This window comes from Dermochelys coriacea, chromosome 6 (assembly GCF_009764565.3).
Source record: "Dermochelys coriacea isolate rDerCor1 chromosome 6, rDerCor1.pri.v4, whole genome shotgun sequence".
NCBI classification, from domain to species: domain Eukaryota; kingdom Metazoa; phylum Chordata; order Testudines; family Dermochelyidae; genus Dermochelys; species Dermochelys coriacea.
Genome location: NC_050073.1, coordinates 5,829,804 through 5,857,308, shown reverse-complemented (window position 1 = coordinate 5,857,308; position 27,505 = coordinate 5,829,804). Strand labels below are relative to the sequence as shown.

At 47.4% G+C, this 27,505-nt stretch overlaps 1 pseudogene; it reads right to left on the bottom strand.

Moving 5' to 3' along the window:
• Nucleotides 1-27,505, bottom strand: part of LOC119856884 — a 34,869-nt pseudogene that overhangs the window by 6,947 nt on the left and 417 nt on the right.

Genomic DNA, 27,505 nt, shown 5'->3' with positions numbered 1-27,505 from the left:
CTGTCTTGTAAGTTCAGACAGCAGCAGACCCACCCCCCCCGCCTCTCTCTCACACACTCACAGCAGCAGCATTCCACAGTAATGGTTGCTTTGTCCCGGAGCAGATAAGCAGCCAGGCCGTCAGAAACGTAGTTTTGAAAGGGCACATCCGCATTCCAACAGCCGAGTTCACAACAATGGGAAGAGCGGCCACTTGACTTAAGGGGATTGTGGGACATTTCCGGAGGCCGATCACAGCGCAGTAATGCAACATGTCGTCCACACTGACACCCGGGCGTTTCAGCCGAGGTGCAGCATTGTGCTTCTCGGGGAGGTGGATTACCAGGAGCGCGCCGGCTGCAGAGTCCAGGCGCTCTAAGTGCCTTGCCAGTGTGGACGGGTCGGAGTTAGGGCGCCCGGGGCTGCTTTAATGCGCTCTAACTTGGCAAAAAGAAAAGGAGTACTTGTGGCACCTTAGAGACTAACAAATTTATTTGAGCATAAGCTTACTCTGAAATCTAACTTGGCAGTGTACCCAAGCCCTAAGATTAGCCCCAGGCTCTATAGCAGCGGTGTCCAATAGGTTTGCCACTAGCCACATGTGCCTACTAGGCTACTGAATGGTGGCTAATGCATCTGGCTTTTTTATAATGTGGCTAATAAGAAAAATTGAAAAGCACAAGTGTGGCTAGGAGCGTGGACAGCATGGACTTTCTAGTGGACACCACTGCCCCATAGTCCTGATTTCTGCTTCAAGAGGAAGCTGACCTGAAAGGGGCTGACATTTGCCAACACCCCACCACGGGGTGGCACATGGCAGCTGAGGCGTCAAGGGAACCCAGGCATTTCACAGCTTTGAGTAAAGATAAATTGGTCCTTACCCAGGGAAACAAGGGCCCGGTAATTCCTCAGCATCTGGTCCCGGTACAGCTGCTTCTCTGGCCGGGATAAGAGCTCCCACTCCTCCCGGGTGAAATACAGAGCCACGTCCTCAAACGCCACCCGGAGCTGCTGGCACAAGCGTTACACACTCAGCCCCTTCCGCCCCAGCCCCAGCCCCAGCCCCAGCCCGGGGGCTCAGCAGGGGACGCGGTTTCTAGGGGAGCGACTCCCAGGAAGCCCCAGCCCAGCAGCTGTGAGCCAGGGAGACCCCCCCGCACAGCCCCCCCCCGGGACGCGGGGTAAAGGGGTCGCGCCTGGCTCCGCATGTCCGCCCGGCTTTGTGGGCGGGGCCCGGGGCCCCAAAGCCGCTCCCCGGCCCCAGCGCTCCGGCGGCGGCAGCCCCTGAGCCCCCGGGCTGCGCTGGTGCAAAGCGGGACCCCGGGCCCTGCCTGGCCGCGCGGAGCCGCTCCCGGCCCGGGGTCACTAGCGCGGGAGGGACCCGGCTCCCGGCCGGGGAGTCCCCGCCCCGCGTCCTACCCGCGCCGGCCCCGCGGCCGCCATCGCCGGGCTCGGCTCCGGCCCCGGCCGCTTCCTCCGCCCGGGCAGCGACCTCCCGCCCCGCGGCTGCAGCCGGGACCCGCCCCGCGCAGGGGCCGGGCTGGGACCCAGGTGCCCGGGAAGGCCCCGCCCCAACCCTGCCGCGCTCCCCGCCGGCGCCTGCGCCGCCGTGGGAGGCCCCAGCGCAGGGACCTTCCGGCCCAGCCCCCCGGACGCCTGGGTCCCGAGCCCGGCCGCCGGGGGCGCTCGCGGCCCCTGGCGCCCCAGTGGCAGGAGCCTGGTCCCCGCCCCTGGGCTGTGCGTGGGGCGGTAGGCAGCTGGCTAGGGCGGGGGGCTGGGAGCCCCGATTCCTGGGTTCTTTCCTGGCTCTTGGAGAGGAGCAAGGAGCCGTGGGTACAAGAGGGCTCAGGCCAGGCTGGGCAGCTTGTCAGTCTCTCGGTAATGGTGTGTCTACACTGCGAAGTTGTCAACACAACGTTTGTCTTTCGCGGGTACTTTAAAAAGCCCCCCCCCCCCCGCCCCGCGAAAGACAAAAGTTTTGCCCGACGCAAGTGACAGTGTGAACGCGGCTTTGTCGGCAGGAGCGCTCTCCTGCCGCCTCTAGGGCTGGCAGTATTTTGTCAGCAAAAGCTTGTTGACCCCCTCAAAGATTCTAGTAGACCGGTGAGGCATGATTTCCCTTTACTAAAACCGTGTTGCCTCTTCCTCAACAAATTATGTTCATCAGCATGTCTGACAATTTTGTTCTTTGTTATAGTTTCAACCAGTTTGCCCGGTACTGAAGTCAGGCTTACTGGCCCGTAAGTGCTGGGATCATCTCTGGAGCCCTTTTTAAAAATTGGCGTCACATTAGTTATCCTGCAGTCATTTGGTACAGAAGCTGATTTAAATGGTAGGTTACATACCACAGTTAGTGCTTCTGCAGGTTCACATTTGAGTTCCTTCAGAACTCTTGGGTGAATTCCATCTGGTCCTGGTGACTTATTGATGTTTAATTTATCAATTTGTTCCAAAACCTCCTCTAGTGATACCTTAATCTGGGACAGTTCCTCAGATCTGTCACCTAAAAAGAATGGCTCAGGTTTGGGAATCTCCCTCACATCCTTAGCCGTGAAGACCAATGCAAAGAATTCATTTAGTTTCCGCAATAAACTTATTGTCCTTGATGGTGTCCTTTAGCATCTCAATTGACCAGTGGCCCCACTGGTTGTGTGGCAGGCTTCCTGCTTCTGATGTATTTAAAAAAAAATTGCTATTACTTTTTGAGGCTTTGCTAACTGTTCCTGAAATTCTTTTTTGGCTTTCCTAATTGTGTAGTGTGTGTGTCTTTCAGGAGGGCTTTACCGTGTGTGTTACAGGAGCTCACACCTGTGTCTCTGCCTAGCGCCATGGGGAGGGCAGCTGCTCCATACAGATGCCCTGTTTTGACCTTGGTGCTGGCGCCCTGGCTGTGTACACCTGTCCTCCCACCCATTGGGCCAGGCCTTCCGCCCCCGCTGGCCACAACAAATGGTCCAAGGTAAAATGCATCAAGGGCCCACAGGATGCCGAGCACAGCCGGTGTAGTGTAGGAAATTGCTCTCTGTAGGAATGTGCTACTTAGGGTGCACTCAGCAAGCTCACACAAACAGAGCATGCTCACTAACTTCTGCTGAAGCCACTGCCCTTCACCCTGCCCTTATTAGCCATAAGATTCTGCTAACTGCTTTTAACAGGAGTTAAAAAGGGGCAAAGGGAGCAAATCGGAGGAAGGGGGTGGCCAGGGTCTGAGCAGGGGGTGAAAATTGACTGGTCGGGGGGTCAAGCAGCTGGAGGCAGGGTTAGGGTAGGGGTTGAAGGCAAAATCAGGGATGCGGTGGGGAGGAGACAAGTTAAGCCCAGGGGTGAGGTGGTGCCAGAGGGCAAAACCCCGGCAGAGGCAGAGGGGGTAACAGTTACTCCGGTGGACAGAGACACCAGTGTTTGCAAAAATAGGGTGTGGGGAGCAGGGGAGGCTTTTTTACTTGTGTGAAGAAGTACTTCCTTTTGTTTGTTTTAAACCTGCTATCTATTAATGTCATTGGGTGACCCCTAGTTCTTGTGTTATGTGAGGGAGCTTTTCACTTTCTCCACACCAGTCAAGATTTTCTAGACCCCCGCCCCCCAATAGTCTCTTTTGCAAGCTGGAAAGTCCCCCAGTCTTTTTAATCTCTCCTCATATAGAAGCTGTTCCATAAACCTAATCATTTTTGTTGCCCTTCTCTGTACCTTTTCCAACTCCAGTATATCATTTTTGAGATGGGATGACCAGAACTGCACACGGTATTCAAGATGTGAGCATACCATGGATTTATATAGTAAATGTAGAGGAGCTTCGTTTGGCAGCTTCATCAGCAAAGCCAATGCTGAATGACAAACTGCGAAAAGGCTGCAAAACTCCAATCCTCTGGACTGCATCAACATGCAGAAAGCCTTAGTGACTTTTTTTTAAAGTGTGTATTCATGTTTCAATTTCAATTCAAATTTCCAACCAATGACTAAACTGGCAACACTGCACCTAACTAGTTGACCACTGGCAGGGGGGCTGTTGGGGAAATTGAGGGGGGGTGTACAGCCCTCTGCGGGGGTGGGGGGGTAGGGAAGTCCTGGTTTCACTGAATTAAGTCTCCTGCTACAGCACCTCAGTAGGTTACATCTAAGAGGAGCTGCAGTGACCTGGCATTCGGATGTCTGTGCCTTTAAGAACCCAGCCCTGGGAAGCCCAGTCTGTGGAAGGGGAAATAGAAAAGCCCCTCTGCTCCCCCCACCCTATTTTTTCAAACACTGGTGTCTCAGTCCACCGGGGGAACTGTTACCCCCTCTGCCCCTGTCTGTACTGGGGTTTTGCCCTCACCCTGGGGTTAACTCATCTCCTCCCCCACCCCCATCCCATCAGCCCCTACCCTAATCCTGCCTCCAACTGCTTGACCCCCCTGTAGCTTGTGCATGGGCAATAGGAGCCCACTAGAGGGCAACCAGCTCCTTGCCCCTGGGCTGTGGGGCTTCGCTGCACCTTGGGGAGCTGGCTAGAGCGGGGGGCTGGGAGCCCAGACTCCTGGATTCTCTCCTGGCTCTGGGAGGGGAGCGGGGTCTACTGGGTACAAGAGGGCCTAGGCCCGGCTGTGCAGCGTGTGTGTCACAGTAAAGGACAGATTGGGCTGTGTGGTGTGTTTGTTGCTCAGCTGTGTGATATTGGTGTGTGTGTTACAGGAGATCACACCCCCGCTGTGTAATGTGTGTGTGTGTGTGTGTGTGTGTGTGTTGGAGGAGCTCCCACCAGCAGGGGGCCGTGTGTGTGTGTGTGTGTGTATATATGTGTTTGTTTCAGGAGCTCTCACCCAGTGCCCATAGCACTGCCCAGATCCATGGGGAGGGCAGATGCCCCATACAGATGCCATGTACTGTCCTTGGTGTTGGTGCCCTCACTGGCTGCCCAGCCCCCCTGTCTGGCCGCCCCTTTCCCCACCCATTGGGCCAGGCCCTGCACACCACAGGTACTACCCTCGTGGGCCACAACAAATGGTCAAGGTCAAAAACACCAAGGGCACCTTGTGGCCTGCAGGACGCCGAGCGCAGCCGGCTCTTCCAGAAGCTTGCCATGCTGCTGCACTTCGTGGTGAAAGATATGCAGAGGGGAGGGGGAGATGGATCCTGTGTGTTGCAGAGCCCCAGCCAGATGGGGGTGCTACAGAGCCCTGCCAGCCCAGTCTTGACTACTAGCACTGACCTTGTTGCCCCTAACCCCAGCACCCCCTAACCTCTGTTAACCCAAGGCCAGCATCCTCCCTGGCTGCTGGAGAAGAGGATGCTGGTCTGTGGGGTAATGTCGCTCCCATTCTCATCCTTCCTCCACTGGACATTTCCTCTGTCTCACACCTCCCCTAAAGTGGCTGGGTCTGTGCCCCACTCTAGTAGCTGCTTCATGTAAGAGGGGGGCAGCCCAGTCCCTGTGGTTCAAGTGGCCTGAGGTAACAGCTAACAGGGATGAAGAGAAGGACAGGTGGTTTGGGGCAGGGAGGGTCACCAGGGGCCTCAGGACTGCTGGGTTCCATCCCCAGCTCTGCAAGGGAGATAGTGGGTTATAGCAAGGGGGTCTCGGAATCAGGACGCCTGGGTTCTATCCCTGACTTTGGGAGGGGACTGGAGGTTAGTGGGTTAAAGCAGTGGGGGCTGGGAGCCAGGCTGCCCTGGAATGGGATCTCAGCCACATTTCCCTTGTGATGCCCCCTTTCTGTCCTGTTGCAGAGCGGGGACCCAACCCTGATCTCAACACCAGCCTAGCCAATATCAACAAGCAGTGCCGGAGCAAGAGCATGCCCAAAGCATCCATTGAGGCAGCCATCAAGGGAGGGGTACGTAGCCGGGTCCTGCCAGCCCAGCCCAGCTCAGGGGGCACAGGGGCTCATGGGCTGCAGCCTTGCTGCATTCTCTGGGTCAGGCCATGCCATGTCGATGGGCATTGGGAGCCTTGAATGAGGGAATGAAGCTGGGCTAGTGGCTACAGTGCTGAGCTGGGCTACAGGACTCCTGGTTTCTAATCCTAGCTCTGCCACTTGCCACTCTGAGACCTTGGGCAAATCACTTAGGTAACAGGGAATTGCCAGATTGGATCAGAGCAGAGGTCTCTCCACTTCTGTGTCCAGAACCAGAGGCTGCAGAGGCAGGTTTAAGAACACTGCAGTAGCAGCTGTGGGGGATAATAATCCTATGCCAGGATTCATCTTGGTCTGTAATAGTAACAATCAGCTCGAGCCCTGAAGCAGGAGGTTTAATATCCCTGCCAGAATTTGGTTACATTAACTATTCCAGCTCTGGATGTTCTTGTGGTCCAGGGAAATATCCAGTCCCTCTTTGAATCTTGCTAAATTCTTGCTCTCTGTGACATCCTGTGGCAGTGAGTTCCACAGGATAACCACCCATTGTGTGAAAAAGTATTTCCTATCATCAGCTTTGAATTTCCCACGTTTTATTTCACTTAACATCCTTTAGTCATTGTATTAGGAGGAGAGATGATTGGGAAACAGAATGTCCATCCCATGGGAAATTCTGACACTTCTAAATTTGTTTTTCTTCTGAATCGGATCAAAAATTGAAATGTCAAAATTTTTAGTGGAAAGAAAATTCAGAAAAAAAACCCAATTCAGAAACATTGAATTATTTCCATTCACTAATGTTAAAACCTTCTAATTTAGTAGAAAACATTAACTCTACATTAAAATTAATATAATGGAAAATTGGAATGCACTGGAACAATAGTTAAAATAAAATGTTACATTAGCAAAACAATTATTTTAGATCATTGAAATAAACTGAGGAAATTGAAACCTCTTGATGCCACCTGGCAAAGAGGGGGTGCATAGGAATTAAAGGCATCCCCCTGGTCTGATATTTACATAATGGTGTGATAGAATATACTCCTGTAGTCACACCTTACTCAATACTGTGATAAACTTTGTACAAGGCATGTCTTCTGGAGTATCATTTGAAAACTCATACCTTGCTAAGCAGTAATACAGTATCCCCTGAAACTGACAATATTTTTTTTCATTTTTTCTAAAGGCCCTCACCCGGCAGAGTACTTCAATGTGCTTAAATCCAAGCACTTGAGCAGTACTATTGATTTCATTGGGACTAATCATATGTTTATAATTGACCATATGCTTAAGAGTTTGCTGGACTGGGGCCTTAATGTTGGAATATATTATAATGAGTAATAATTAAGAACTGGAAAGTCACACTTTGTAACGTTAATAGCAAAAGTAGGTCAGTTGTGAAGCTTTGATCCAAATTCAAGTTCCTAAACTTCAGATCCAAACCCAAGTCACTTCACAAGAGTGTTGGGATTTGAGTTCTGAAATGGCCCATCATAAAAAGAAACCTGAGCTGTGAAGTTGAAATCTGCACCTCGATCTGACTTTCCTCATGTTTCGGAGCGGTCTGGATTCTGTGTCCTAGTTTGGGGTCCATCTCTAGTTAAACGTGAACTGTAAAGAGAAAATAGAATTGTAGGCAAGCTCAGATAGGTGACTGGAACGTCTCACCTTCCTGTGGACCCAGCAAACAGACTTTCAGTTGTGACTGTGGAGTCATGTGATCACATCACCTGATATGGGAATCCATGACAAAATTAGTACTTTTCCGCCGACCCGAGGTTGGGGTGCGGATCATTCTGGAAAACAAAGGATTCCGGCCATATGTAAAACCTATTTAAGGCAGAGGAGTGACATAATCAGTGTTTGTTCTTCACTGAATCCCCACCCAAGATGTTTGCTGTGAACATTTAAGAAACAAAGATGGGGTGGGGAAGAGCTGGAAAGCGGTCTAGCCTGCGAAAGAAACCTCAAGTTTTAAACTGCAAGCAAGAGCAGCTTTCCTTCAAGAACCTCTGCAATCTGCCCCAAATAACATTTAGGGTGAGAAATATATGCATATAACCAGTTTCTTTAGCACATTGAGTTTAGCTTGCATGTTTGTTTTATTTGCAAGGTAATCTGCTTTGATCTCTGTGCTATCCATTATAATAACTGAAAATTGATCTTTTGTAGTTAATCTTGTTTTTGCTTCTCTAAAACCAGTTTGTGAAATTCATAACGGGGGGGCAAAAGCCATGCATATCTTCCTCCACATTGAGGGAGGGGGTGAATTTCATGAGCTTACGCCAGGGGTTCTCAAACTGGGGGTCAGGACCCCTCAGGGAGTCATGAGGTTATTACAGGGGGGGTTGCAAGCTGTCAGCCTCTACCCCAAACCCCACTTTGCCTCCAGCTTTTATTTATTTAACATAATTATAAATAAGTGTTTTTAAATTATAAGAGGGGTCATACTCAGAGGCTTGCTATGTGAATGGGGTCACCAGTACAAAAATTTGAGAACCACTGGCTTACGCCATACAGTTCTTTATGCAGTGCAAGATTATGCAATTTTGGGTTTACACTCCAGAGGGGTTGTGCTCTTGAGTGCTGAGCAATTCCTTAGTTGAAGCCTTCCCATGCAGAGCTGATTTCAGTGTCGGTGTCCTTCTGCAGCTGGGTGTAGCCCTACCCGTGTGTGCTGAAGGAGGCTTGAGGGCCTGGCTCAGCAGGACAGGGTAAGGGAGCCCAGGCTGGTGGAGCCGGTGGGCTCAGTGGTTCCCCAGTACATCAGGTGGCACCCCGGGGGGAGGGGGGAACCCGACACAATGACATCAAAAGTAGGTCTAGAAATCAAAACTCCTTTGTCGCTCGAGTACCTGCCCTGAACCTGCAGTGGAGCACCAGAGCCTTTACATTGTGCCCCACCCCTCCACACCAGCTGTTACCAGTCGCCTTTGCGTATCAGACATTTTAGGCGCCCAGAGGGTGTTAACTCAGATATGAAGCAGTTCGCTTAACACAACCACGTTGTCAATTCATTGACCAGTGTGTAAATATGATTCATTAACACACATGTAAATATACAAAATGATTTTTTTTCTACCTACCTGTTGGAGCTGGCATGGAGGTGACTTCTCTAGCTCAGCTTCACCGTTGCAGTGACTGGTTCTAGAGACGGAGAGGGAGTTCATTCAGGTGATTCACTCAAAGTGCTGTGACAACCATACGCCTGTTCTCTGGGTGGATTTCTCAGCGGTTGTCCAACACCCGACTTTAAAAGATAGAGTTAGCAGGGTGCTTTCCAGCAACCAGAGTGCAGTTGTTACCCAGCAGGGGGTGCTCTCCCAGGCCAGGCCATGATGGTCACACTCACCATCTTGTTCATGCAGACATTTTGACTTCAGGAAGCAACACTTTGAACAACCTGGGACATTTTATACCATTTCTGCTGGGTGGTGCAGCCTGGTCACGCTGCTGGGCAAAGCTGGCCTGGGCCAATAAGGAAATGACCCATACTCATGGCAAAAGCTTGGAACATCCAACCAGGATATGAGTTGTGTCCATTCTCATTGTCCAATGAGGCAATCACAATCCAGAGTGTAATCCAGACCAGGGGGGAGCAGTGTCACCGCCTGCCCTGTACCCTGGGGTGCCCTGTAACGCTTTGCTGCTGTCTCTCCCAACCCGGCCCCCTCACAAACAGCCTCCAGCATTCTGGCCTTACCCCAAGTGCCACGGGGTCAGCCACACTCAGCTCACACTCTGGCTTTCACAGCCTTGGTTATTACTCCAGGGTGACCCCAACACACTCATAGTCCCAGATTTCCCCCCCAAAAAGTGTGGCCTGTATTGTCCAGCCTTTTCCTGGACAGTCCTGGACAACAGGTCCATTGCCCCTCCCAGGGGAATCAAGTTATAACAGTTTCCCACCCCAAATGGAGATAGCCACAGAATTCACAATACTGGATTCATTTCAATGAAAAGAAGAAAACAAAATTTAATCACAAAGGTAGATTTCAGGTGAGTACAATGATGAGGCATCAAAGTCAGAAATGGTTGCAAGAAAAAAAGGATAAAAACACTTCTTAGTACTAAACTGAACCAACTAGACTTGGGGTGAAGTGAAGTCCCTTAGCATAGGTTTCCTATGAAGTGAGCTGTAGCTCACGAAAGCTTATGCTCAAATAAATTTGCTTAGTCTCTAAGGAGCCACAAGTACTCCTTTTCATTTTTCTCCAAGCGACCCCTAGATAAAGTTCACAGTGGGGAGACGAATTTTGGTGGGGAAGAGGTTTCATGCTGTTGTTTTCTAAAATGCAGGTTTGTTTGTTACTGATTGCCTTCCTTTCCAAACAACGGCTACCTGATAGGTGATGACCCATCAGCTTTGATGATACCTTGGCTACAAGCATTAACTTCTTTGTTTTTGAGAAACAGTTTTACCCACTCCCCAGACGTGTCTGGTAAACACACTTCAGTTGAGATTTCAGCTTAGACATAGTTGCTGATAGGTAGTTTGAAATAAATCACCAAAATAATTGAAACTGTGATTATATTGTGTTATTTTGACAAATAAAATATGCAGAATTTTAAAATATAGTTTGCAGAATGTTTAATTTTTTAGCACAGACTTCCCCAAGGAATAATGCAAAAGTCTCTGTGTGCACCTGCCAGTCACACAGTTCATCAGGCCTCATGGTCAATTAGGCCTTAGAACATTTTGATTGGTTTATCTTAAAGATTTACACTTCACGTTGCTTTTCCCTATGCCATCCGAATGCATCAGCTCCTTTAATAACAAAGAAACACCTGGTTAGACAGACCTTTGTTACAGATTAGGTACATAGTTCTTCTTCATCACATTTGAATTTAAAGTAGACCAGCATGAGCAGTTCCTGAGTCTTCTTTCAATCTCACACACCAGGCTGTCCTACCCTGCCCCTCAGCCCAATCCATGCTGAGGCAGGACTGCAATCCCATCTCCAGATGTCCCCTAAGAGTCAACCCCTGCTTGGAACCAAGGTAGGAGTGGGGGGAAGTTCCTGACATGGTCCCATCTAGATGGGGGAGGGTTGTCCTGGCTGCCTCACAGCTAGATATGTCGGGGGGATGGAGGGGAGGCAGAGGGGGACAGAGACACCTGGGTGGACCCCAGGTAGATGCCGGGGGTCCCTATAGAGTAGGCTGTGACCATCTGCTCTAAAATCCCCCCGCCTGTCTGCTCTTCCCTACACTGCTTGGCCAAGTCCCCTTTCCTGCCCCACACAGTCTCTCTGCGGGGCATCATGGGGACAGGACCGTTCCCTGGCCTCCACCTGCTGGCGCTGTGCCAGTTCCACTGGCTGCCAGAAGCCCCTCAAGCCCTGGCGGTGGCAGAGGGGCATTGGTGAGTCAACTGGTGCTGGGTGAGGTTGCCCAATTGAGCAAAGCGTTTGCCAATCAGCACAGCTGTCTGGCCACTCCCTGCTGTGAACGCGCTGGTGTATTCTCAGGTGTGAGCTCCGTGCAAGCTCTTGCCGCAGTCAGTGCATTGGAATGGCCACTCCCCGGTGTGCGTGCGCTGGTGTGCTCTCAGGTATGAGATTATGCTCTGATGCTGGGTCAGATTGTTGGCATTGCTGAACTATAGTCGGCACAGCGGTGCGGCCGCTCCCCAGTGTGCGCGGTTGGTTGGTCGGTCAGCGTACTGGTATTGCTAAAGCTCTTGCACAATCGTCACAGCGAGGCGGCTGCTCCCATGTGCATGCGCTGGTGTTTTCTCAGGTGTCCAATCTGTGAAAAGCCCTTTCCACAATCGTCACAGTGGTAGGGCCGCTCCCCAGTGTGTGTGCGCTGGTGTATTCTCAGGCTTGAGCTTTCTGCAAAGCTCTTGCCACAGTTGGTGCAGCGATACGGCCGCTCCCCGGTGTGCGTGCACTGGTGTATTCTCAGCTTTGAGTTCTCGGCAAAGCTCTTCCCACAGTCGATGCAGTGGTACGGCCGCTCCCCACTGTGCATGCGCTGATGTATTCTCAGGTGTGCAATCTGGGCAAAACCCTTGTCGCAGTCAGCACAGCGATATGGCCGCTCCCCAGTGTGCGTGCGCTGGTGTATTCTCAGATAGGTAATCTGTGCAAAATCCTTGCCGCAGTCAGCGCAGTGGTGTGGCAACTCCCCAGTGTGCGTGCGTTGGTGTCTTCTCAGGTGTGCAATCTGTGCAAAACTCTTGTCGCAGTCAGCACAGCGGTATGGCCGCTCTCCGTTGTGCGTGCGCTGGTGTATTCTCAGGTGTGCAATCTCTGCAAAGTCCTTGCCGCAGTCGGTGCAGTGGTATGGCCGCTCCCTGGTGTGCGTGCGCTGGTGTGTTCTCAGGCTTGAGCTGTGTGCAAATCTCTTGCCACAGTTGGTGCAGCAGCGTGGCCGTTCTCCTGTGTGCATGCGCTGATGTATTCTCAGGTATGCAATCTGTGCAAAACCCTTGTCGCAGTCAGAGCAACGGTAAGGCCGCTCCCCTGTGTGCGTGCGCTGGTGCTGGTTCAGTGCAGAGGAGTTGCTGAACTTCTTGCCACAGTCGATACAGCAGTGGGGACACTGGTCCATGGGGAGTCTCTGGTTTGTAGCCACATCTGGTCTCTGGCTGAGCTTACCCCGGGGATAGACTGCGTCCTGTGCATCGATCCCTCTGTGGGATGTGGACTCCTGCTTTCCTGCTGCGCTCTCCCCACATTCAGGCTGTGCCCTCGTTTCTCCTGGGATCCCATGCCCTGCCAGAGAGAGTAGAGGCAATCCTGGAGTTAGTTCATGCTTAAAGCTACATCTTTAACAAAGATGGAAAAATGTCACGGATGGAGCGATTTCCCCATTCCTCCGTGACTGTTTTTTGGATGGGTGCCTCACCCTGCAATAGCAGCTCCTCTCCCACGGGCCTGGACCCAGCCCCTTGCTCTGGGCATTGAGACCTGGCCTGCAGGGTTACAGCGCCACTCAGATACGCCCCCGGACCCCAGTCATGATGGTGGGGGAGGTGGGCCAAACTTCAGTGAAGGGCATTGCCACCCAGATCCACTGTAGTTCACCCCGACCCCTCTACACGAGGTTGGGATTAGGGTTGCAGCGCTAGGGGGAAGGTGCTTCTTTGGGTGGCTAGTGCCCCTTGGGCAGGCGAAGAGGTGGGCAGGTTTTATTAAAAATCATGGAACAGTCACAGTAAATTTAAGGACCTGTGACTTTTACTAAAATTATAACTGCTCTGTAATTTCTGATATAAAATGCCGTGACAAATCTGCAGCCTGACTCAGGGTGATTCTACCCAATGTTGTTTGTGCAGCGCCTAGCGCCTGCTCCCACGTGCACCATGCACCTCTTGGGTCTTGTTTTATGCTTAAATTGTAGCCTGCCCAGGATACAGGCAGCACTTGGCACAACACAGCCCTGGTTTTGTTTTCAAACTGATTTTCTTGTTATTTCAACCCTAGGGGTTTCTTTACATGGTGCTGGTTCTTCACTTTTTTCTGTTTTATAGCATGAGGCCTGTTCCCCAGTTTTTGTGCTGTTTTAATTATATTGGTTTAAAACTAGTTTAGTTGAGGGGCTGCAATCCCCTCATGTGGACACAGTGAGACTGGTTTAAAGCTGCTTAGAACAATGCAGTTTATTCCTGTGGGAGAGAGTCCTTTTTGGGGAATTCCTTCTAAAGAAGAAATTTACCCTGTGCCTGATGTTTCAGTCTTTATGCAAAACTAAAACTAAACTAAAATCCTCAAGAGGGTAGGGGGTTTTGGAGGGTGGGAAAGGGGCTGGAGGATGACAAGTCACTCAGGGTTTGTGTGATGTAACCATTAAAAACAGGTCTGTATTGTGTCACGTCCAGCTCCCTGGCACTGCTGAGCTGGAGGGAGATAATGGCTGCCACCCAGCAGGCCTCTGATCAACAGCCAGTCACAGAACAAGTTCAGGCTGAGGGCTGTGCTAAGCCTGGACACTGAAGTAATGTATGTGACAACAATTTCGTGCCACAGAGAGCTGGGGGTAGGTGACAAAGGCCATTCCACCCCCTCTCCCTCACACCCAGTCCATACACCAGGGTACTCCAAGTCATGGCCCACACAAGACTTTTGCCTGGCCCCCAAACATGTTCACTCTCCCCATAGCAGCTGCCTGGAACGCGGGGCAGTTTTAGAGCATTACAGTGAAACGCTGCAAGTGCCCGAGACCTGCTCTATAAAATGGCGTCCTCCGCGTGGTGTAACCTCGCACTCATCGTACATGACGGATCCTGCCCTGCGTCATTCCCAGCTTTCTCCTTGCTCGCTGGGGCAGGTTTCTCCAGTCTGAGAGGTCACGTGCGAAGTGAAGTGGCAGAGAGGGGGTGGGGTGGGAACCTGGAGAGGACAGCGCCTTCTCTGCCAAGGGCCAGTCACTCGGGGATGCTCTCCCAGGCTGGGAGCAGGTTTTTGCCCCTCTCTGAGCTATATCTGGATCCAGATGTCCCAGGGCCATAGGACAGCAGCACACACTACTTGAGACAAGAGAGGCAGAGGCACGAAGCCCATTTGAAAAAATCTCTAGGACACCCCTGCCTTGGTACGATTTTCTGAAGTGACACACAGAGATGGATTTTATCCTCACAACCCCAATGTCCTCTCCATTACAGAGCTGGGGAACCTGATGCATGGTGGAGCTGTAGTGACTCGCTTCTAGAACTGAACCAAGGTCTTCTGAATTCTACTGCAATGTCCTACCCACTAGGTAAATGCAGCCCCCATATGCTCCCCCACACCACGGAGACCTCTCTTTACTATAGCACCCCGCAAATCCACCACCCCCAATTGTTCCATATCACAATTCCATCCCTCTTCCCATCTCATCGCAGCCCCATCTCCGATTCATTTCTTTGTTGTGGCTTCGAGACCCCATCATTTTTAGGTCACATCCTAGAGTCAAAGATTAGCAATGTGTAGGAGAGATAGGAAGTATTGTAAGAGGCCCCCTCTGGCTTAACAAGGAGATCTTCAATGACCTGAAACTCAAAAAAAAGAGTCACACAAGAAGTGGAAACTAGGTCAAATTACAAAGAGGAGTATTAAAAAAAAAACAACACAAGCATGTAGGGACAAAATTAGAAAGGCCAAGGCAAAAAACAAAACTAAACTAGCTAGGGATATAAAGGGTAACAAGAAAGCATTTTACAAATATATGGAAAGCAAGAGGAAGACTAATGTAGTGCCCATCTTTAAAAAAGGGAAGGAGGAGGATCTGGGGAACTACAGGCCAGTCAGCCTCACCTCAATTCCTGGAAAAATCTTGGAGCAGGTCCTCAAGGAATCAATTTTGAAGCACTTAGAGGGAGGAAAGTGATCAGGAACAGTCAGCATGGATTCACCAAGGGCAAGTCATGCCTGACTAATCTAATTGCCTTCTATGATGAGATAACTGGCTCTGTGGATGAGGGGAAAGCAGTGAACATGTTATTCCTTGACATTAGCAAAGCTTTTGATATGGTCTCCCACAGTATTCTTGCCAGCAAGTTAAAGAAGTATGGGCTGGATGAATGGACTATAAAGGTGGATAGGAAGTTGGCTAGATTGTTGGGCTCAACGGGTTGTGATCAATGGCTCCATGTCTAGTTGGCAGCCAGTATCAAGTGGAGTGCCCCAAGGGTCGGTCCTGGGGCTGGTTTTGTTCAATATCTTCATTAATGATCTGGAGGATGGTGTGGATTGCACCCTCAGCAAGTTTGCAGATGACACTAAACTGGGAGGAGTGGTAGATATGCTGGAGGGTAGGGGTAGGATACAGAGGGAACTAGACATATTGGAGAATTGTGCCAAAAGAAATCTGATGAGGTTCAGCAAGGACAAGTGCAGAGTCCTGCACTTAGGATGGAAGAATCCCATGCATTGCTACAGACTAGGGACCGAATGGCTAGGCAGCAGTTCTGCAGAAAAGGACCTAGGGGTTACAGTGGACGAGAAGCTTGATAGGAGTCAACAGTGTGCCCTTGTTGCCAAAAAGGCTAATGGCATTTTGGGCTGTATAAGTAGGGGCATTACAAGCAGATCAAGGGACATGATCGTTCTCCTCTATTTGATATTGGTGAGGCCTCATCTGGAGTACTGTGTCCAGTTTTGGGCCCCACACTACAAGAAGGATGTGCAAAAATTGGAAAGAGTCCAGTGGAGGGCAACAAAAATGATTAGGGGACTGGAACACATGACTTATGAGGAGAGGCTGAGGGAACTGGGATTATTTAGTCTGCAGAAGAGAAGAATAAGGGGGGATTTGATAGCTGCTTTCAACTACCTGAAAAGTGGCTCCAAAGAGGATGGATCTAGACGGTTCTCAGTGGTAGCAGATGACAAAACAAGGAGTAATGGTCTCAAGTTGCAGTGGGGGAGGTTTAGGTTGGATATTAAGAAAAACTTAATCACTAGAAGGGTGGTGAAGCACTGGAATGCGTTACCTAGGGAGGTGGTGGAATCTCCTTCCTTTGAGGTTTTTAAGGTTAGGCTTGACAAAGTCCTGGCGGGGATGATTTAGTTGGGGATTAGTCCTGCTTTGAGCAGGGGGCTGGACTAGATGACCTCCTGAGGTCCCTTCCAACCCTGATATTCTATGATTCTATGATAAGACCAAGGACAGACTAGACCCATTACTAAATGAGGAGGGAAAGACAATAAGAGAAAACACAGCAATGGCCAAACTGGTAAATCCCTCTTTTGTTTCAGTTTTCAACAAAAAAGTCGCAGTGATTGGTTGACTAACATAGTGAACATCAGTGTCAATGGAGTAGGATCTGAGCCTAAAATAGGAAAGGAAAATAGTTATGAATTACTTAGACAAGTTAGAGGTCTTCAAGTCGGCAGTGCCTGATGAAATACATCCTAGAATACTTAAGGAACTGGATGAAGAGATCTCTGAGCCATTAGCGATTATCTCTGAGAACTTGTGGAGGATGGTAGAGAGACCCAAGGACTGGAAAAGGGCAAATATAGTACCTAGCTATAGACAGGGGAATAAGGACCACTCAGGCAATTATAGACCAGTCAGCTTAACTTCAGTACCTGGAAAGATAATGGACCAAGTAATCAAACATTCTATTTGTAAGCACCTAGAAGGAAATAAAGGGATAACTAACAGTCAGCATGGATTTGTCAATAACAAATTATGTCAGACCAACCCAGTATCCTCAGACAGGTAACAAGCCTTGTGGACAGGGGAGAAGTAGTAGATATCACATATCTTGACTTTAGTAAAGCTTTTGATACTGTCTAACATGACCTTCTAATAAACCAACTAGAGAAATACAGGGTAGGCAAAGCTACTATTGTTGGGAGATTATATATATATATATATATATATCCATGTAATATGTTATAGGCTTGTGACGAAGTGGGGATTTCCCCTCTGTCATAAACATACAGCTAAGGGTAGCATAAAATCCCTCCTTTATCTGGAAGGGGTTAAGAAGCTCAGATAACCTGGTTGGCACCTGACCAAAAGGACCAATAAGGAAAGAAGATACTTTCAAATCTAGGGGGGGGGGGGAAGGTTTTGTTTGTGCTCTCTTTGTTGGTTCCCTCTCAGGATAAAGAGAGACCAAGCAGGTAACCCATCTCCTACTGAAATGATACTTACAATTTCTGAAATTTTAGATGTAATAGCAAGGAAATGCATTAGATTATCTTTTGTTTTAGCGTGTGAATTTTCTCTCTGCTAAGAGGGAGGTTTATTCCTGTTTTTGTAACTTTGAAGTTGAGCCTAGAGGGGAATCCTCTGTGTTTTAAATCTTTTTATTACCCTGTAAAATTACCTTCCATCCTGATTTTACAGAGGTGCTTCTTTTATTTTTTTCTTTATAATAAAGTTCTTCTTTTAAGAACCTGATTGATTTTAGTGTCCTAAACATAAAGGGTCTGGTTTGAACTTTTATTAAAGGCAATTGGTTGGTATATTAGTCTCAAGCATCCCCAGGAAAGGGGGTGAAAGGGGTTTGGGGGATATTTTGGGGAAATAGGAACTCCAAGTGGTCCTTTTCCTGAATCTTTGTCTAAATCACTTGGTGTTGGCAGAAATACCATCCAAGGACAAGGAAAGGATTTGTGCCTTGGGGAAGTTTTAACCTAAGCTGGTAGAAATAAGCTTAAGGGGTCTTTCATGAGGGTCTCCATATCTGTACCCCAGAGTTCAGAGTGGGGAGGGAACCCTGACACCCTTGTTATGTTGTACGTGAGTCTTACTGTTGACCCTATGTGAGTTTTACTGTTTTGCATGAATAATATGTGCCTCATTTTCCCTGCGTGCTGCACCAATATCTCAGTGGTGGGAATAGGGGTGTGTGACTTTGGCCGAGACCTCTGGGGCAGGTGAGGCTGCTCCAGCTGTCTGCATGTATGCTATAACCGGTGCCCTTTGTAACCTGAGATCCAAGAGGTAATACTCTGCCCAGGAAGCAAGACAAAGACAAGGAGGAGGAGCAACAGGGGGGTATTGGAGGTCCGGTCGCTCGGAGTCTGCTTGGGAGGACTGGAAGAGGGGGAGTCCAGGGCTTCTGGCCCATGACTCCCCAGGATGGACTTGACTGAAAGTGACTGATTTCTGTGCTAACAAGACCTGAAACTCAAAAAAGTCAAAGCCAAAGCTTTGACTTTGACTTAGAGGGGCTGGTGTAAATAGAAGTTGTGATTTGACTCGATACGTGTCAGAGATTATTACAGCACCCTCCTTTATTGGGGAAGAAGTGACAGGAAAAATGTATCATTCAGTAGAAATAGCTATACCCAGAGAGTGGGGGATGTTTATTGTAAAGAACAAATGCTTCAGGTAGATCAGGTAGCTGAGCCAGTAATACTGGGGACTCCTTTTTTGAAGAGGAATCTGTTAGTTTTGGCTTTAACTAATGGAGTTCTGTGGCGTGTGCCCGGCTGGACGGGAAGCGTCCTGACAGCAGGGTACGTTCCAGGAATACGTGCTGCAGAAGCAGTGGAGGAGATTATACTGGATCAACAGGATGTGGGTAAAGGAGTTTCCCAGTGTATGGATTAAGAATAAAGCAAAATATGGTAAAATCAAAGCACGTGTTAAAATCGTGGGGGACAAAGTGTCACCACAGAGACAATATAAATATCCTGTGCAAGCAGAGGCAGGAACTGAGAAAATAATTGAATCATTAGAACAGGGAGTGATTGAAAAGGGGAATTCCACACACAATAGCCCAATTTGGCCTGTATTAAAAGCCTCAGGAGATTGACAGTGGATTTTAGACAAATTAATAAGGCTGCCCCGCCCATGTCACCGATAATAGCAGATCTACTTCAGGTGACGGCAAGAATACGGGGGTCCCCTAAATGATTCTCTGTCATAGATTTGGCAAACTGTTTGTTCGCCATCCCATTGCATCCCGATTCTTGGGCCTGCTTTGCGTTTATGTTTAAGGGACAACAGTACTTGTTTAAAAGAATTCCCCAGGGCCTAAGATGCACTCTGGCTATTAGAAAAGGAGTACTTGTGGCACCTTAGAGACTAACAAATTTATTTGAGCATAAGCTTTCGTGAGCTACAGCTCATTTCAGCCAATGAAGTGAGCTGTAGCTCACGAAAGCTTATGCTTAAATAAATTTGTTAGTCTCTAAGGTGCCACAAGTACTCCTTTTCTTTTTGCGAATACAGACTAACACGGCTGCTACTCTGAACTCTGGCTATTGCACACCAACATGTGGTGTGACTGCTGGATCAGTTATCCAAAGAGGATCAGGAAAATGTCACCTCAAATGTAGATGACATATTAGTGTGAGGGGACACTGAAGAGGAGGTGGCTGGGCGGATTAAAAAAAAGAGTCATCCAGAAAACGGGTTTCAAGGCTAATGAAGAGAAAGCCCAACTAGTGCAGAGGAGAGTGATTTATTTGGGGGTGACCCCAGGGGAACAGGGAATTCAGGCAGATCAACAAAAGGTGAAATCATTAGTGAATTTACCAAGGCCAGAGGATTCTCATGCTTGGAGGGTGATGGTAGGAGGGTTTAACTATTTAAGGAAACATCTGGAATTTTGCCACTATAACTGGATCCTTGTGGCGTTTACTAAAAAAGAAAGGAGTATGGCAGTGGGGGCCTGAACAAGAAAAAGCTCTCTGTCATTTAAAACAAGCCTTGATGCAAGCTCCAGCATTGAAATTCCCAGAGATAAACAAGCCATTTGTGATTAAGTTGGCAGCAACCCAACAAAGTCTAGCATCGGTACTAATGCAGGAAATTGACGGGAAGTTAATACCAGTAGCATACGAGTCTAGAATATTAACCCCCTATGGAGCAGCAGTTTGGGATCTGTGAAAGAGAATGTTTAGCTGCTGTGTGGGCCAGCGAAGCTTTTGCTTTGACTACTGGCACAGCCCCTGTTATAATATAAATATCTCACTCTCCACTGAAGTATAAGGAGTACTGAATGCCAGAATGGCCCAATGGATCTTGATGTTAACTAACACAGATGTTACTTATGAGAATAACAAACAAGCCATGATGTTACCCTATGCCCTCTTGCCCTCCATACTGCAGAGACCACTTCCAGAAACCGAACCGAAGTTAGTTGAAGCACCACCCCTGGTAGACGTTAAGTCTCGGAGAAAAAGAGGTTTGGTTTACAGATGGTAGTTCGTGCCATGAGAACTCTAAGAAACATATGGGATATGCTGCTGTACAAATTAATGGGGAAACTATTTCTGGTACTATGGGTATGACTGCAGCTCAGGTCAGAGCTCTTAGTGACCTGCTTAAACAGAAAAATAATGTTATAGATTGTCTTTATGTCTATATGGATTCAGACTTTGTGGTACAAGAATTGTGATACTAGATTGGGATTTGGAAAAAGAATCCTTGGGAAACAGTCGAGGGGAAAAATTTGGTCCAAAAGGAGGATTGGAAATCTAACTGATTGGTTGAAAAAACACCCAGGAAAATTAAGAGTAAGACATATTAAAGGTCATCAAAAGTGAGAAGGGAATGAAAATTATTGGAATGATAAAGTGGGTGATTTAACTAAATTAGCAGCAAATGAATCTTTGGGAGTTATGGTGGTTACTAGAGCTCAAGCCATAAAACAGGGAGGTTAAACCTGAAGAAAGAAGGGGAAACTGGAATATACAAGGTAACTATGCGGTGAATGAAAAAAAAAACAGGAGAGGTAAAGTGGATACCTGACAAACTTCAAAGAGAAGAGATTATTAACCTGTGTCACTCTATGGTGCATCAAGGAATAGAGAATACTCTCTTTAAGGTAAAACAAATTGGAATATGGCATCAGGTGCAAAAGGATGTAGAAAATTTTGTTAAAAACTCTGTAAGGTGTGCAGCAGATGGGAATACACCAGTGAATTAGAGACCCTTGTGGCACCAAAGAATTGTGGGGCCATGGAATAGAATACAGGTTGATTATACTGATAAATTGCCTAAGACCCAAAGGGGGAATCAGTATTTATTAGTGATAGTAGATTCGTTTTCTGGATGGGGGGAGGCAATTCCCACCAGAAATCATACTGCAGAGACCACTGCCAAAAAGTTATGGGAAGTATCGTTTAGTAGATATGGACAATTATGTGGGGGAGGTCTAGGTTGGACATTAGGAAACACTGTTTCACTCGGAGCGTGGTGAAGCACTGGAATGGGTTACCTCGGGGGAAGGTGGTGGAATCTCCATCCTTAGAGGTTTTTAAGGCCCAGCTTGACAAAGCCCTGGCTGAGATGATTTCGTTGGTGTTGGTCCTGCTTTGAGCAGGGGGTTGGACTAGATGACCTCCTGAGGTCTCTTCCAACCCTAATCTTCTAGGATTCTATGAACTCCAAAATAATTGATTCAGATAATGGGCCACATTTTGTAGGAGGAGTAATTAAAAGTTTATTAAAAGCTTTAGGAATAAAGCAACAACTACATATCCCCTATCATCCTCAATCGTTAGGGACAGTAGAAAGGATGAATCAAACTATTCAACAAGCTCTATGCAAAGTAGTGCAAGAAATTGGCAAAGATTGGGACGATAAATTGCCAATTGTGTTGACGGTCATCCGAAGTAGTGATCTATTGGGTACTAGCTACCAGGCTTATTAAAATTCTCTTTGGAAGGCCTATGAGATTGTGGAGCCCTTTATTGTATCCAGAAGAAGAAGAGGAGGTATCAGTTATACAATGGGTAAGGGTGTTACCAATAGAATTTAAGAAAATGGAATTTAAACTGACTGATGCCATTGAAAAAGCAAGAGACTGTGGATTCTCATGTGGCTCAGGACAGTAAATTATGGAAAATCGGAGATAGAGTAATGTATTTGAAATTATCGAAAAATCATGTCCTGAAGTCTAGATGGGTTGGACCATTTCCCATCATGAATAAAATTTCACCTACTGTAGTGCAGATTAACAAGGGGGAAAAGGGAAAGTGGATCCACACATCACAATTAAAGTTATGGCCTAAATAATGTTCCTTTCTTTTAGTTTATCTTACACAGGGAAAGGAATGCCCAATTGCACAGGAAATCATCCTGTGATTGGATGGAGCGTAGATATGATGCTACAATTTTTGTAATTGGTTTATTGCTTATGGTTGCTTTGCTTTGCATTTTGTGCTTAGTAGAAGGATTGTGTTATGGGCGTTAAATTTTAGGAAGAAAAAAAAATAATACCGGAGCTCGAGTAAAGATAGAAGAGGGTTAGTGTAAGTATTTAGAATAATACAGCTGGAAGCATTGGACATTATTCCTATGGAATAATGGCCATGACTTCAATATTGAAGCTCCTCATAATTCAAAAAGGGTGGAAATATAGTTTTTGGCTTTTATATTTTTTGAATATTTGGGGAAATGTAGGGGTACATAGATATACAAATGGGAGCACCTCTGGGACGGAGGTAAGGATCAAAGGTAAAAATACATTAGACTATTCGTGGGACAGAATGGGAAAAATGGGACCAAACAAAAGCAGATGTAAAGGAAAAACCTTTTGAGGTAAAATTTGAAATATGGCGGGAATATAGCAAAAATGTGACATGGGAATATCTAAAGCCAAAAGATTTGATATTGAGACATTACAAGGGAAAATGTCAGCTTTGGGTAAGATTTTGGGGACTATACAGACACGTGACACAAAATTTTGGTGCATTATCGGAACAAGGAATAAGTAGTGTGGAACTCCAATTGAAACAAGCCCAACCCTTGAAAACGTTTCTAAATGTAAATCTATTTGTTGTGTCTGAGATAGACAATAAAACCGTACAAGCAATACGAGGTGTACAGATGCAAATTTATGGGATGCAATAGATAGAGAGAATGGTTAATCTGTTAAGTAATGGACAATGGCCCTTTGAATGGTTCAAAGATCCTCATATATGGAATCAACAAATTGCAGGATGGAAGAAATATATGGAGTTTAATTGGGATCAAGCCACTCTGAAGGTGGAGTGGAAAGGCAGAATGCTGTTACACAACACAGGGAAGCAAAGAAAAGCAGCAATGGTGTTGGTGTTGCCAAAAATTATTAATGAAGAGTTATGGCAAATAGAAATAAGTGGGACACACTTGATTCAAGAAGAAGTGGATTATAAATTAGTAGAATTAACGAAACATTGTGAAGAGTGGGGACGAAGTAAATGGGTGTGCCCACAACTAACTTGGTCCCTAGAGGGATGTAATTTGAACCATTCGAGCAGACAATGTACCATGCAATATTTAGCCTCTCATGGCACAAGAATGTTTGATTTAGGCAATGGTTGTATTTGTGTGGTAACCACTGAAAAACATGTATTTTGGGGAAGTATGACAGAAAAAGGCCCAATTAAGTCATGTAAATGTAATGTAATAGAGATCATTATTAATGGATTTATTTACTGAGGTCCTCTATTTTTAAAAAAGGAAATTGTTTGGGAACCAAAAGATGTGGACTGGTACTTTGATTTGGGGATACATTGGGAACAATGGGAAAAATTTACTGATGAAAGAGAAAAAAAAAATCAGGCAATATGCAAAAGATGTATCTAAGTCTGCTCAGCTAGGAAAAATAAACATTTTGAGCCATAAAGGCCAGATATTAAAATTAGGGAAAGAAGGAGATGAATTGGCAATTTCTCATTGGTATGATATTTTCAAAGGATGGTCTCCCAGTGCCACAGCTCTTCTAAATTTAATGCTACATCCTATTGTGATATTATTTGCATGAATTATTTTGTTAACTTTTATTATGCTATGTTTATACTGCTGAATAAGAAAGCGACAAGAAGTTTTGGAGCAAGCGATATATAAAATTGAATTGCTTGTGAAATTATAAAGTGATACAATAATTAATGGCATTAATCATGTATTGAGAGGTGGGAATGTTGGGAGATATGTGTGTGTGTGTGTATACATATATACATACATATATATATATATATATATATATATATATATATATATACACACACATACATACACACACGCATATATTGTGATTCATCTATAACATATTACATAGTTTCAGAGTAACAGCCGTGTTAGTCTGTGTTCGCAAATGACATGGATGTGTCATTGAGACCTGGTATGAATGACACATGCTTGACATGAATACATGCATTGCTAGTTGGCAACTGAAGCAAGAACTTACAGTCAAGGACTAACAAATTTATTAGAGCATAAGCTTTCGTGAGCTACAGCTCACTTCAATGCATCCGATGAAGTGAGCTGTAGCTCACGAAAGCTTATGCTCTAATAAATTTGTTAGTCTCTAAGGTGCCACAAGTACTCCTTTTCTTTTTGCGAATACAGACTAACACGGCTGCTACTCTGAAACCTGAGTCAAGGACTGTTAGAACTATCTGTGCAAAAACAATCTTGTTATGTTCAGAGAAAAATATGGAAAATGAGCAGAAAAGGAAACAATGTCAGCTGGATTGATATAAAATTGTATAAGAATTGGAGGAAATGGCACGCCTTGAATCATGGCAGCCTGCCCAGGATTGTCTCTTTGAAATTGTGTGGGTAGAAGGCCTAGTAAACAAAGGCAAAGAACCAATGACATGACAGAATGGACTATAAATGGTTGCCTTCTGCAAATTGGAGTTGTTTATTGATCCAGAGCCCCGTGTGGATATAGATGTGGTTTTCACCGGCTCCCCATATCTTATGATTGGAAGGAATCTCTACTGGCCATCGGGCCCATTTTGACCTTTGGACTCTGGGATAGTATGTTTGGGGTGTGAATGTGGAGTGAGTAAGGTTTGTTTTGTAATCAATAAAGAGCATTTAGAGTATTATATACCAACACTGTGTCCAGTATCATCTATCTGCTCCCCATCCCATAAGGGAGACCTCTACTGAGGGTCTAATACTCCTAGTGATGGAGAATCATTGTCTCCTGAGGAGAGCTCTCCCAGCGGTTTATTCCCATCAAGATAAATACAGGCCCCTAATTCCCAGCCGCAATTTGTCTCTCTTCAGCTCCTTTGCCTTAGTCAAGGAGCTCTTCACTAGCACATGTGTAAATCAGAAGGGACCGGATTATGACGACTCACCTGAGGATGGGCTCTCAGGCCCAGAGCTTTCCCTGGAGTCCTCGGCATCCCAGATCCAGAGCTCTGCCTCCCCTACCTCGATCCGGTGGATTAAGTCTGGTTTGGAACCTGAATAGCCTGTTTGGGGGGGGGGGGGAGTTTTATTACTAAAGTTTTGGCTGCAGGGGCTCAATTATATGTTGGTGCAGCCCAGCACAACAGGGCCCCGACTTCGGTAAGGATGTGTCTGTGCAGCACCTGGCACAACGGGACACTGATCTCGGTCGCTGCTTCAGAGGAAAGCACAAGAGATCTCAAGCAGGAGAATAATGAAATAAACCTTACTTAGTGGAGATTTTTTCCCGTCTCCCACCAGGCAAGTTCAGTTCATATTCTGAAGCAGCAACGTCTATGACCCATCTCAATTTGCAGTGGAGGCTGAGTTTTAAATCCTTACTAGGGTAACTCCAGATGTTCCATAGAAATATCCCATTCTGCTAACACCTTGGCCTCTATGCTATCTTGTGGCACTACGTTCCATAGGACAACTGTGTGACACAGATTTTCTTTAACGAGTTGAAACACCATTGAACACCCATTACTCTCAGATTAAGAGATAGGGTGAGTAGAAAGTCCTCAACCACCTTCTCTTTGGTCATTCACTTACCCAACTGTCTCCTGAAAAATTTATCGTGGGGGAAGATTTTGAAAGAAGGGAACTTTGCTCCTTTGCCATCTTATAGCTGTTGAAAACAGTTTGCAATACGTCATTAAGGCATTGGCCACAACGTGTCATGGCAGGTGTCACCAGGTGGCGCCGTTCAGCGCTACCAGTTCTTTCACATAGGGTGCAAGCATTGTTCAGCTGTACAGTTGTTAAATTTACTATGTTCATTCTTTTGGGGGAGATGGGGAGCTGTTGTAACAGCAGCGTTTTTTCCCTGCCTTATTTGTTTAACTCGAGTCAGTTTCTGAGGCACACTTGTTACTCATGTGACTGTTTGCTACCACTTCTGTACCAGGACTGAGGTAGGGAATGCAAATAAACAAGTTCCACTAAGGGCTTGTCTACACTACTCGCTGGATCGGTGGGCAGCGATCGATCCAGCGGGGGTCAATTTATCACATCTAGTCTAGATGCCCGAAGATTAGCCCCAGGCTTTGTAGCCCTGATTTCTGCTCCAACAGGAAGCTGGCCTGAAAGAGGCTGGCATTTGCCACCACTCAGCCCAGGGGTGCACATGGCATTGAGGGAACCCAGACATTTCACAGCTGTTAAAAAGATGATAAATTGGTCCTTACCCAAGGAAATGAGGGCCCAATAATTCCTCAGCATCTGGTCCCGGTACAGATGCTTCTCTCGCTGGGATAAGAGCTCCCACTCCTCCCGGGTGAAATACAGAGCGACATCCTCAAACACCACCTGGAACTGCTGGCACAAGCGTTACAGCAACTTCCACTCCAGTCCCAGCCCGGAGTCTCAGCAGGGGACGAGGTTTCTAGGGGAGCGACTCCCAGGGAAACCCCCAGCCCAGCAGCTGTGACCCAGGGAGACTCTCTCCGCCAACCCTGCACAGCCCCCCAGGGACTTGGGGCCCTGCTGGCTGGGGACAGGAGTCACCCTTGGCTTCCCATGGGACTCTGAGGCAGGGTGCTGGGAAGGGCCCAATCCCAGGGCAGGGAACAGGCTCCTCTCCCCTCCCTGGCTGGAGTCCACGCCTCCGCCCCAGGCCTGTGCTCAGCCCAGCTCCCGCTCCTGGCTCAGGAGCCAAGAAGGCTAACGGCAGATTGGGCTGTGTTAGTTGGAGCATTGCCAGCAGACCGAGAGAAGTGATTATTCCCCTCTATTCGGAACTGGTGAGGCCACGCCTGCAGTATTGCGTCCAGTTTTGGACCCCCCGCTACAGAAGGGATGTGGACAAATTGGAAAGAGTCCAGTGGACAGCAACGAAAATGATTAGTGGGCTGGGGCACATGACTTACGAGGAGAGGCTGAGGGAACTGGGGTTATTTAGTCTATAGAAAAGAAGCATGGGGGGGGGGATTTAATAGCAGCCTTCAACGACCTGAAGGGGGGTTCCAGAGAGGACGGAGCTCGGCTGTCCTCAGTGGTGGCAGGTGACAGAACAAGGGGCAATGGGCTCAAGTTGCAGTGGGGGAGGTCTAGGTTGGATATCAGGAAACGCTAATTCACTAGGAGGATGGTGAAGCCCTGGGATGGGTTATCTAGGGAGG